Here is a 10,892-nt window from a genome sequence, read left to right as displayed (position 1 = left end):
TTCCTTTACTTAATGGAAAAAGTGCATTCATAGATGGTTTTATAGACACAAGCCTTATTTTAACACAGAACATGAAAATAGTTTACTTTTACTAAGTAGCTAGTGGCAAAAGAAAGGGTAACATGCCATCCAGGAAGAGTCAATGTACCCATTTCACACTAAAGCCAAGTTTTGCAAATAAAACTGGACTTTGTGTTCCATTGTTATTTAAATAAAATCTTCAATCTCATTAAATATGAACTTCTATAGCATAAGGTGTACTTCTAGGTCACACATCTGAAGTCAGATGAATATGCTATACACTTATAGAATGATGTATGTCAATTATATCTCAATAAAACTGGGAAATAATAAAGTCATTATGCTATATGTGAAATTCACATAAGCTCAATGGAACTTTAGGAATAGATCAGTTATGTTATAGTCTCTTAGTAAATGACAAATACATTTGATTAGCCATGTCATTTTCTTCATATTAACGAGTGACAACTACTAAACAACCCCAAAGTATACTTAGAAAAATTCATCAAAAATTTATGAGTTAATGGAATATAGATAATTTATTTCAACTTTACTGGTTTGGGAGAACATAGATATTTTGATTAAGAATAAAGATAAATTAGGCACTACATCTGGTGTATGCTATGTATTTTCAGTGAAAGTTCATTATGTTATAAATAAGAGTTTCTTTTAAATATGAGCCGTACTATTCTTCAAATAACTGTAACTACATACATAAGCATATATATTGGACAATTTACTTTTCTTAATGAATATCTCACACATTTATAAACCATGTAATAGTCCAGCTCAACATGTACAAAAACTTACATCCTTCAAAATATAAACAGACAAAAAGAAAGGTATCTTGAAATTCTCTGGTTCTTCAAATAGATTCATGTTCCCAGTCACTTTGGCTCAGAACTTCTAAGGTCATCTATATTTCTTTCATCTAACTCATCTGTCTTATACAATATGAGAACAAATTCTCCTGTTTAATCTACCTCGAAGTCTACTATATTCTATCATTTCATTCCTTTTTGTCCCCTTGGTAGTTCAGGCCATTGTGATTTGCTACCCCTATTATTTCATTATTTTCTAAATGTTTATTATTGCCTCTACATGGTAATCTACTTTCGAACCCAGCTGTCATATTATTCTGCTAGTACATGCTGTGATTATTTTTCCCTACTAAATACTTTTTAAAAGCCCACTGAAAATAAAGGTAAGTTTCTATGTAATTAATTCATGATCTGATTTCACCTGATTTTCTTATTTATATGGCTTATACACTTCACCTCTCATAATCTTTCACCCAACCAAATTACAGTGCTCACCATTTCCTAAACACAACCTTCATTTTTCTTTATTTCTCCCATTTGAATTCAGTCCAGAGGCATTTATTAAGGATTTGCACTGTGATAGTTTCTGTGCCAGGAGACACAACAGGCTAGTATTCATCTTCTGCTTTGTGAAGAGTTCTCAAAGAGTAATGGAGAAAAAAGACACATAAACTTAATTTCAGTAAAATATGAGAAAATAGAAGAAATAAGTTCAAAATAGTAAAGAAGCTATCTGCTCGCCACCCGCACTCACTTTAACCAATGAATTTTTTCTCCAAGTGTTGAGATGCAGGGCAAATGGTACCACTTCAGTGAAGCATTGTAAGGTTTACCAGATCACACACAAGTTCTCTCTCCTGTTCAGAATGACATTACACATTGACTTTGCCTTCTCTCAGTCCTTATCGCACACTGCCTTGCACCATAGTGGTGTGTGGGCAGATGGAATAGCCCCTGCTATATTGTAAACATCTTGAGTTGAAGACCTTGCCTACTTTAGTGTAAACTCCAAATAGCAGCAATGCATGTCTACTTGAAGTGAACATTTTAAAATTTGTCATGAATGAATGAAAGGATCATGCAGAATATCATTGTAATATTTGTAGAACCTAACAAGTAAATGACAAAAAATATACTAAATATTTGCTGAAGAAATAAGAGTAGAGTGGTGTCTTAGTTACATTTATATCTTTTGTGGTGCTATGTAGGTGGTACTTAATAATGAGTAGCCCTGCCCCAACACACACACACACACACACACACGCACACACAGGATTGATTTGCAGCATTAGCCAATTTCTTTGGTGTAAGCATTCCCAGTATAGCAGATTTCAAGCTGAAAATGTGATGGCACTGAAGCGAGAATTGGGAAGGGATGAGCACAGCAGGCTTCAAAAGCTGGTGGAAGCCAACTGTGGCTAAGGGAATATCTACTACACACAATAAACTCTCAATGATTTATTTATTGCTAATTAATTAATACAAGTTTTAGACATGTCTAAGCTTGAGAGAAAATTATTTACAGTGTCAAGAGTAAAATGTTATTTTTCAAAATTTACTTCAACATTCAGAGGCTTCAGATAATTAAATCATAAATGCAGGCCTCATATCACAAGTAAATTTAAGACAACTACATGCTAGAGAGAGAGAGAGAGAGAGAGAGAGAGAGAGAGAGATTGAGCGTGCTCGCTATTTGCATTTAGAATTTATTTTATTTTTTCTTGGTGAATGACCTGATCAGTCATTTAGTTTTTCAAATCTTGGAATAAGTCACTGTTCCAGAAATAAATAGCAAACAAATAATGTTTTATTATTTCAATTATTCCTGGGAATTTCCCCCCTTCTTATTTCAGATTTGGAAGATCTTGGCAAACAATAGAGCATGGAAAATTTACTGAAGTGTAACATTGGCTTTGACTTTGACTTTGTCAGAGTTTGGTGCTGTCCAGTGTAACAGCTGTAGGAGACTTTACCACACAAGTTACAACCACCAATACCCCTAAAATCAGGTCTTCATGGTTAAAAGGACACTTGTACCTTACTTGTCTTAGAATATACTAGATTTTATTTGAAAAGAGTATAGTAATTGGGATTATGTTTGGCTGCAGATGAAACAACTCAATTATCCAGCTTAAACAAATTGTTTTTTCACATAACACAGAAATCTGGAAGTAAGCCATTCATGATTGGTCCATGTTGCAAAAACGGAATTAACCAAGCTCCTTCCTTCCTCCCACTCACAAGCTGCTGCCTCACATCAGAGTCTAAACTGCAGGAAAAAAGGTGGAGGTCATCAGTCTCATGCCAGTTGTGTTTGTCTCCTTATTTCAAGAAAAAAAAAACTTTCATGGTGCCCCCCACTCCAATTTAATTTCTGATTACAGCTCATTGGATAGAACTTTGTCATGGGTCAAACCTTAGAGGCAAAGGAGCCAGGAAAACAATGCTTTTTTTTGCCCCTAACTAAATTAACATTGTATTAGTAAGGCTAGAGGACAAAACGGATATTGGGCAAGAAACTGTAGTGACATAAGTCATACTTACATCATTGCTGCAGTATGAATAAGAAATTGTAATCTTGTACTAAATATATCAATGAGAAAGTAACTTAATTGAATTCTATTACTTGCTGTGTCATTTACTGAGCAGAGCTGACTGTCTCTGACATGTGGGCCATACAGTATTTCATCAACTATCAGTAATTCGGCTCTACTCATGACACGAGAATAGTTGCTACTGAGAATGCTGGGAATTAATCTTGCGCTAGGCTGGTGCTAACAAATGTGACAACTATCATACACTTTCTGGAGCACACAGATAAAGATCATAACCCTTACACTCTGATATGTTCATGTTCACAAAACACTAACTGCTATGCATCTTTATGTTACAAATTAATGCAATTTTTCTATTGCTAAGCTATAACTAGAAGAGTTAAAACAATAACTTTTATAACAAACACTTAGGATCTCCATTGGGTAGCCAAAAACCTCTTTGGACCTGAAAAAGCAAGCAAGCAAGCAGAATGTATTGAGTTGACTTTCTGAACTGGGATTGAGAAGAAACGGGTAGGGGGCAAATTTGTTCATCTTGTATCATATCAGTCTCTATGAAAGTCTAATGGCATAGGCCTTTGATTCATATTAATATAACTTATGGTCCTGGTTTATTGTCTGCATATAGTGGTGAGAAAGGCAGCTACAGATGCAAGAACAACAGAAATCATTCTATATATTTCAGTAAAAGAAGGAGACCAAAAGAATAAACGAGTCAGAGCAAGAGCATGAAAGGGAGAGAGAGAGACAGATAGACAGGGAAATGAAAAAGGCCATATGGCTTTGGAAAGTTTCCTAGCATCTGGTCTTCAAAAGTTACCAAAAACTTGAAGGACTGAAAAACAATACAGAATGCTATGTAGGAAAAAGCTTCAAACTCAGGAGTCAGGTTGGCTTGTGGATCTAGTCTTAATCTCGCTGCCTACCATTTTAGTGATCTTAATATCAAAGATGATATGTCAGGTTGTGAAGATGGCACAGGTAGAGGTAGGGAGGAAGGGGTAAACATGCTGGGTAGCAATGTGAGGATAACTCAATTTTAGACGTGAGGTTTTATTGTATATTTATTCTGTGTATTTAGAGATCAGTCTAGAAAAATGGAAAACCTTGAAAATCACATTACAAGTGGATATTACTTATGGGTAATGAGAAAGCCATACATATTCTTGAGAAAGCTATTGACATGATGAGATTATTGTGGTCTATTTTCCTCTAGTAGAGAGTTGCTTTATTTCCTCTAGTAATTTTCCCCCGGACTGGCTACCCTATTGGAGTTAATCATAGCATTTAGAGGAGTTATTTTAGGAGAACTGAATTAAAAGAGACAAATAAAAACCATGCAATTCTTGACTTCTAAGCACAAGTGGCTTATTTTAGGCATTAGAACAGAAAGATCTCACAGAATATAAGAGATTATCAAGCAGAATCAAATTTTCCTACTTCTCAGACCAGTGCAGTTTGGAAGTAGGAGACCTGAAAGAAAACAAGAGTATTAGATCCTGTCCCGTGGCTTCATGTCCTCTTTTCCCCTTGGGTTGAATAGAAGTAAGAGGAAGGAGTGTATTCTTTTTGTTGAGCAGTGGACAAAGGGATTTGTCTTTGATTCCTGGTGTCTGTACTTCTGTACAGTGGAAGCGGTTTCACAACCTTATTTTTCATGAAAGTTTTTTTTTTTTAATTTTTTTCAACGTTTTTATTTATTTTTGGGACAGAGAGAGACAGAGCATGAACGGGGGAGGGGCAGAGAGAGAGGGAGACACAGAATCGGAAACAGGCTCCAGGCTCCGAGCCATCAGCCCAGAGCCTGATGCGGGGCTCGAACTCACGGACCGCGAGATCGTGACCTGGCTGAAGTCGGACGCTTAACCGACTGCGCCACCTAGGCGCCCCTTTCATGAAAGTTTTGAGGAATCGTCAGCTATTTTGTAGAATATCACACAGTCTGTGCGTTTCTGATATTTTTCACATGATTAGACTTGTTTTTTTTTTTTTTTTTTTTTTTAGGAGAAAAATTGCAGAAGTAAATGCCATTTTCATCACATCATATTAAGAGCATCTTGGGGCACCTGGGTGGCGCAGTCGGTTAAGCGTCCGACTTCAGCCAGGTCACGATCTCGCGGTCTGTGAGTTCGAGCCCCGCGTCGGGCTCTGGGCTGATGGCTCGGAGCCTGGAGCCTGTTTCTGATTCTGTGTCTCCCTCTCTCTCTGCCCCTCCCCCGTTCATGCTCTGTCTCTCTCTGTCCCAAAAATAAATAAACGTTGAAAAAAAAAATTTAAGAGCATCTCTGTTGTAGGACCACCAATTACTGGATTACCAATTCATCTTTCTTTTGAATTTTTATATTATATTTTTAAAAGTTGTGATAAGCTGTATATAACACAAACTCCAGGATTTTAAACATTTTAAATGTACACTTCTAAGGCATTAAGCACATTTACATTGCTGTGCAACCGTCAGCACCATCCTTGTGCAGATCTTTTCCTTCTTTCTAAATTGTAATTCTTTACTCATTAAATACTAACTCCCCATTCCTGTTGCCTTCCGGCCTCTGGCAACTCCCATCCTACCTTCATTCTCTATGAATTTGACTAGTCTAGATATCTCAGCAGTTCATCTTAATATAGCCATCAGTTTCTCCTTTCACATGCTAACCCCACATCCCACTTAATGAACCTCTTTCTGCCTAGTCCTCAGCCTCCATTCACTAATCTTTTTTTTTCAGCATCAATGAGGTAAGATTGACAAATAAAATTGTAAGATATTTAAGTTATACATTGTGGTAATTTGATATATGTATACATCATGAAAGGATTCCTCACATATTTATCTTCTTCACATGTGTGAGAACATTTAAGTTCTACTCTGTTAGCAAATTTCAATTATACAGCCCAATATTATTAACTATGGTTACTATGTTCTACATCAGATCCTCCGACCTTATTCATGTGATAGCTGAAAGTTTATACCCTTTTACCAAACCCTCCCTATTTTCCCAACTCTCCAGTGCCTGGCATCTACTTTTCTACTGTTTTCATTTAGCTTCCACATGTAAGTACACCACACAGTATTTGTCTTTATCTGTCTGTCTTCTTTCACTAACCATAATGCCCCCAGGTTCCGTGCCCTGTGTCACAATGACAAGTCTTCTTTCTTTCTCATTGCTGAGTAATATTCCATTTTATAGGTCACATCTTTTTTATCCATTTATTATCCATTGATGGACACTTCAGTTTTTCCATGTGTTGGCTATCATATAGGTACCTCTTTGAGATCCTCATTCACTATCTTTCTGCTGGATAAATAACTGAATTCAGCTATTCAGTTACTGGTTATTCTGGCATACCAACTGACAGAAAACAATAACATTGGAAAATAAAAATTCCACAATAAGCCACGTGAGAACAAAGTGTCACTTTATTTCCGACTACTCTTTTTCTTCTATTGCCACAAAATTTGGAAAAAAAAGCAACTCCCTCAAAATATTTCCTCTCACTGACAACTATCTTAAATTTACATGTGTTCTGAAAATTGAATTAAGCAGGAGTTTAATAACGATATTTATTGGCTTCACTGTCAACTTAGTTACTTTCTCTTTTACATGTTGACTTTCTTGTGTTCACAGGAAACATAGGACCAAAAAACATGTATGTACAGTAAACTTAGTTCCCTTCCCTTTTTTTTCCTTCACTAAGATTTTGCTTAGCCCTCAGTCAAGTTTCTCCTTTTTATATGACTCTGTTTTGTTTCTTTAGATTTCAAGGCATACCTGACCTATATTAAACATACCTTGAGTTTTATGAAGCACAGTGAATAATTAAGAGCTCAACTGTTTTCAATAAATTAGGATCAAATTGAATTTTTATGATCTACTATTGTTCTATACTACAGTTTTTAAATAATTGTGACCTACATATAATGACTTCAGTGCTTGTTATTTATTCTGTGCTATTTTTATAACTATTATACAATATAAAATAATGTAATTAAAATATATTTGAACATAATTTTAAACTTTTAAAAAGTTAATAATTATACTGTGAAAAATATACATGGAGGTGTTCTACTACTTTAGAATATAAAGTTGAAACCTCACAAATGATGACCTAAAATCTACACGTCAGAAAATGAGGTATGGTTTTTTTCATGTGAGTATATTCATGTAGTCAATAAGTTTTGTACCTTTAAATTTTTTTTAATTTCTATTTTGGGGGTGGGGGGAAATAATTTTTAATTTTTTTTAAGTTTATTTGTTTCTTTTTGAGAGAGAGAGAGAGCGCGAGAGAGCGTGCAAGCAAGGGAGGGGCAGACAGAGAGGGAGACAGAGAATCTGAAGCAGGCTTCAGGCTCTGAGCTGTCCCAGAGGTGGGACTTGAACCTGCAAACGGTGAGATCATGACCTGAGACTAAGTCCGACACTCAACCGACTGAGCCACCCAGGCGCCCCCAATTTTTTTTTTTCTTTTAACAAATATATCAAAGAATCATGCAATGCAGCCAGCATTGGATGAAAGCTTGGGCCAAAAGTCTACACACTCCTTTGCAACTCATCCCATGATAGCAGAACTTTTCATTTCTTCTTTAATGCTTACTATCCCTCGCTTTCTTCAAAATAGAGAAACAGGCCATCTTTTCTCCGGTATGACTTTTGTTGTTGAATTACCGCTGCTGGATATACCTTCTTTCTGAGCTCTGGTTTGCCTTTCTTCACTATGGCCATCACCCTGTCACTCATACCAGCAACAGGAAGTCTGTTCAGTTGTCCTCAATCCCTGTCACAGAGATGATATACAGATTTTTGACTCTTGTGTTGTCAGTACAGTTGGTCATGGCTCCTATGGGAAGATAGGGAAATCCAGAATTTCACACTGGAGGACCTCCCACGGCCTTGTTTAGACATCTTGAAATCAGGAAAGGGACAGGAACAAAACAAAACAAAACAAAACAAAAATACGCTGTAGCTGTAGCTTTTTTTTTTCTTAAGTAAGTGTATTAGTCGTTGAAGTAAAGTTGAGGACCACATGTTTTGTGGTAAATATTTTTGTCTTTTTAGATCTGCCAGTAAAATCTTGAGAAATTCAAGTTATTTTATAACTTATAGCAAATGTATATGATTTTTTTGCCACAGTTATTTGAGACTTTTAGGTAAAAAATGCTATGAACTGCTGTTTATGATTCAATATCATGACTTCTTTAATATCAAGATAATCATGAAATCAGAGGAACTAAAAATGGAAAAGTTCTCAGATAAATATTCTTTTCTAAATTATTTTATTTTTTTCATCATGATAAGTGTACTCTTTAATCCCCATCCCTTATTTCACCTGTCCCCCCACCCACCTCCCCTCTGGTAACAGTCAGATATCAGGTAAATATTCTAATCACCACATATGGCAGATTTTAAAAACAGAACTAGAGAGGATAAATTATTTTCTTTAAAACTCGAGAGATGTGTATGGCAGGTTCCATTAAACATGCTTCCTAAAGCATGTGGACACACACACACAATACAGGCATACAAACAATACACAGAGACAAATGTTAAAAAGATAATTAGTGGAATTTGGGGAGCAAATTCTTACAAGGAGCTAAAAGGAGAAGAGCCAATCCGAATTGTAACTAAAAAGTTACAAAGAAATTGCAAATAAGATTATCTTTCGAGCGTTAAACAGGAAGATCAAGACATAACCAATCTGGACAGGGATAGACAACCTATCATAGAAAGACAAAAATTCTCTCAGAAGAGTAAGCCTTGAATGAACCCTGATTGCATGAATTCACATGTCCAATGAAATATCAATATCAATCAGAAGGAACGTAGGTTAAGCATGAAAATAAAATAAGTAGAATTCAGTGTCAAATATAATCACTATCCATCCAAGGACACCCCAAGCAAGTGGGGAATATAAGCTAAAGGCTTTTCATGCCTAGTTGTAACATTAGAGCTTCATCTAATTCCATCAGCTATTATTCAAATCTTATAGCTAATTCTGGTTGTTTTGTGATTTCATATTCACCAAGCCACCTCCTGACTGAGCTGCATTTTCCCATTCAAGTATCTGAAGAACAGAATACCTAGTCCGAGGACTTAACTAGGGTATATACTACTCATATTTCTAATTGTAACTGGATGTCTTCTGGGTTGGAATTTGACAATTCATGTAAATTATCTGAAGGGGAAAATGTGTTGGCCATAGGACTCAAATGTCTAATACCTCAACAATTATTTATGCCACCAAATAGCATACATTTGAATGTTTAGCATCAGAATTATAGACTTGATTAATATGAACTGGTACCAGAGACTGACCAATCAGGTTTTGAAGCCTGAAAGAAATAGGACAGATTCTGGATCACTTCATGAATTCATGACCTAAGGAATTTGAAGTGAAAATGAGCTCGCTACATTTTCCCCAGGATTACATTAATGGTAGGGGTTGTCTGTACTCTGAGATATTTAGAACTTAGTTTAATAAGACTTATTCAGTAAAACAGGTATTGTGATTTCCATTTGATACATGAGAGAACTGAGGTCTAGTTAAGTTATATAACTTTTTTTCAAGCTGGCGCAATTAATAAGTGGATCTAGAATTTGAACCAGATATTTGTAGTCAGGGGTAGCTAACTCAAGTGACTGCAGAGGTAATAAGTGGGTAAAGAAGTATAATGAGGATTCCTTAAGCCTGTGTAAATTATAAACTTGTAACAACACAGGTTACCAGTTTCCCATGAAAAGTCAAATATTCTAATTTTACGTGAAATCTCTTGATTTTGAAATATTGTTATCTAATTTAAAGATATGTTTTGGACACTATGAGCTGAATAAAACACATACATAAGCCCGTTTGGGCTATGGGACACCAATTTGTGACCCAGGAGCCAAAGTAAATACTTCTGTTATCTACAGGAAAATAAGATTTTTCTAAATTCTGGAAAAATAATTACTCATCTGAAATGATACTCTCTGATGAGCACCTAGAGTGCTATTATTCTATGCTACTTACTCAACTTTTCAATTTAGTGATTTAGAAGTAAGAACAAGTGTGATTGGGTTTTTTTGTACAGAATTTGTGAAAGGATATCCTACCTCTTTTGAACAAGGGATTTCAGATGTATGTGAACATGATTAGAATTTTCCTAAAGAAATAGTTACCTGGTATTTCACCACACGAACAAGTGACTGAAAATATTATCTGAAATTATCAAAGAAAAGCCAGGACGGTATGGCTTTGAAACTAACTTTTAGAAAATGGATAATTTGTGGTATAGATAATTACATATGGGTAGTCTTCTTTGAAACTGTAAATAATTTTCACTCTAGTGTTGGCACAATATTTTCCAGATGCCTTTGGTGTGCCTTCCGTGATTCAAAAGTTAAAGAACCTCTGGACTCGGAATATCCAGCTGAAATGTGTAATTATACTAGATAAATAGCACTCAATGGACAATGCCGTCTTAGCCAAGACTTGGGTCTGTCTAGGTGAACTACACTTGACT

General features: G+C 35.7%; 1 pseudogene; it reads right to left on the bottom strand.

The window, feature by feature from the left end:
* Positions 1–7,879: 7,879 nt before the first annotated feature.
* LOC115513373 lies at positions 7,880–8,295 on the bottom strand (annotated as a pseudogene).
* Positions 8,296–10,892: the final 2,597 nt, after the last annotated feature.

The sequence above is a fragment of the Lynx canadensis genome, chromosome B2 (genome assembly GCF_007474595.2).
Source record: "Lynx canadensis isolate LIC74 chromosome B2, mLynCan4.pri.v2, whole genome shotgun sequence".
Classification (NCBI taxonomy): domain Eukaryota; kingdom Metazoa; phylum Chordata; class Mammalia; order Carnivora; family Felidae; genus Lynx; species Lynx canadensis.
This window is presented reverse-complemented; position numbering and strand designations above follow the sequence as displayed.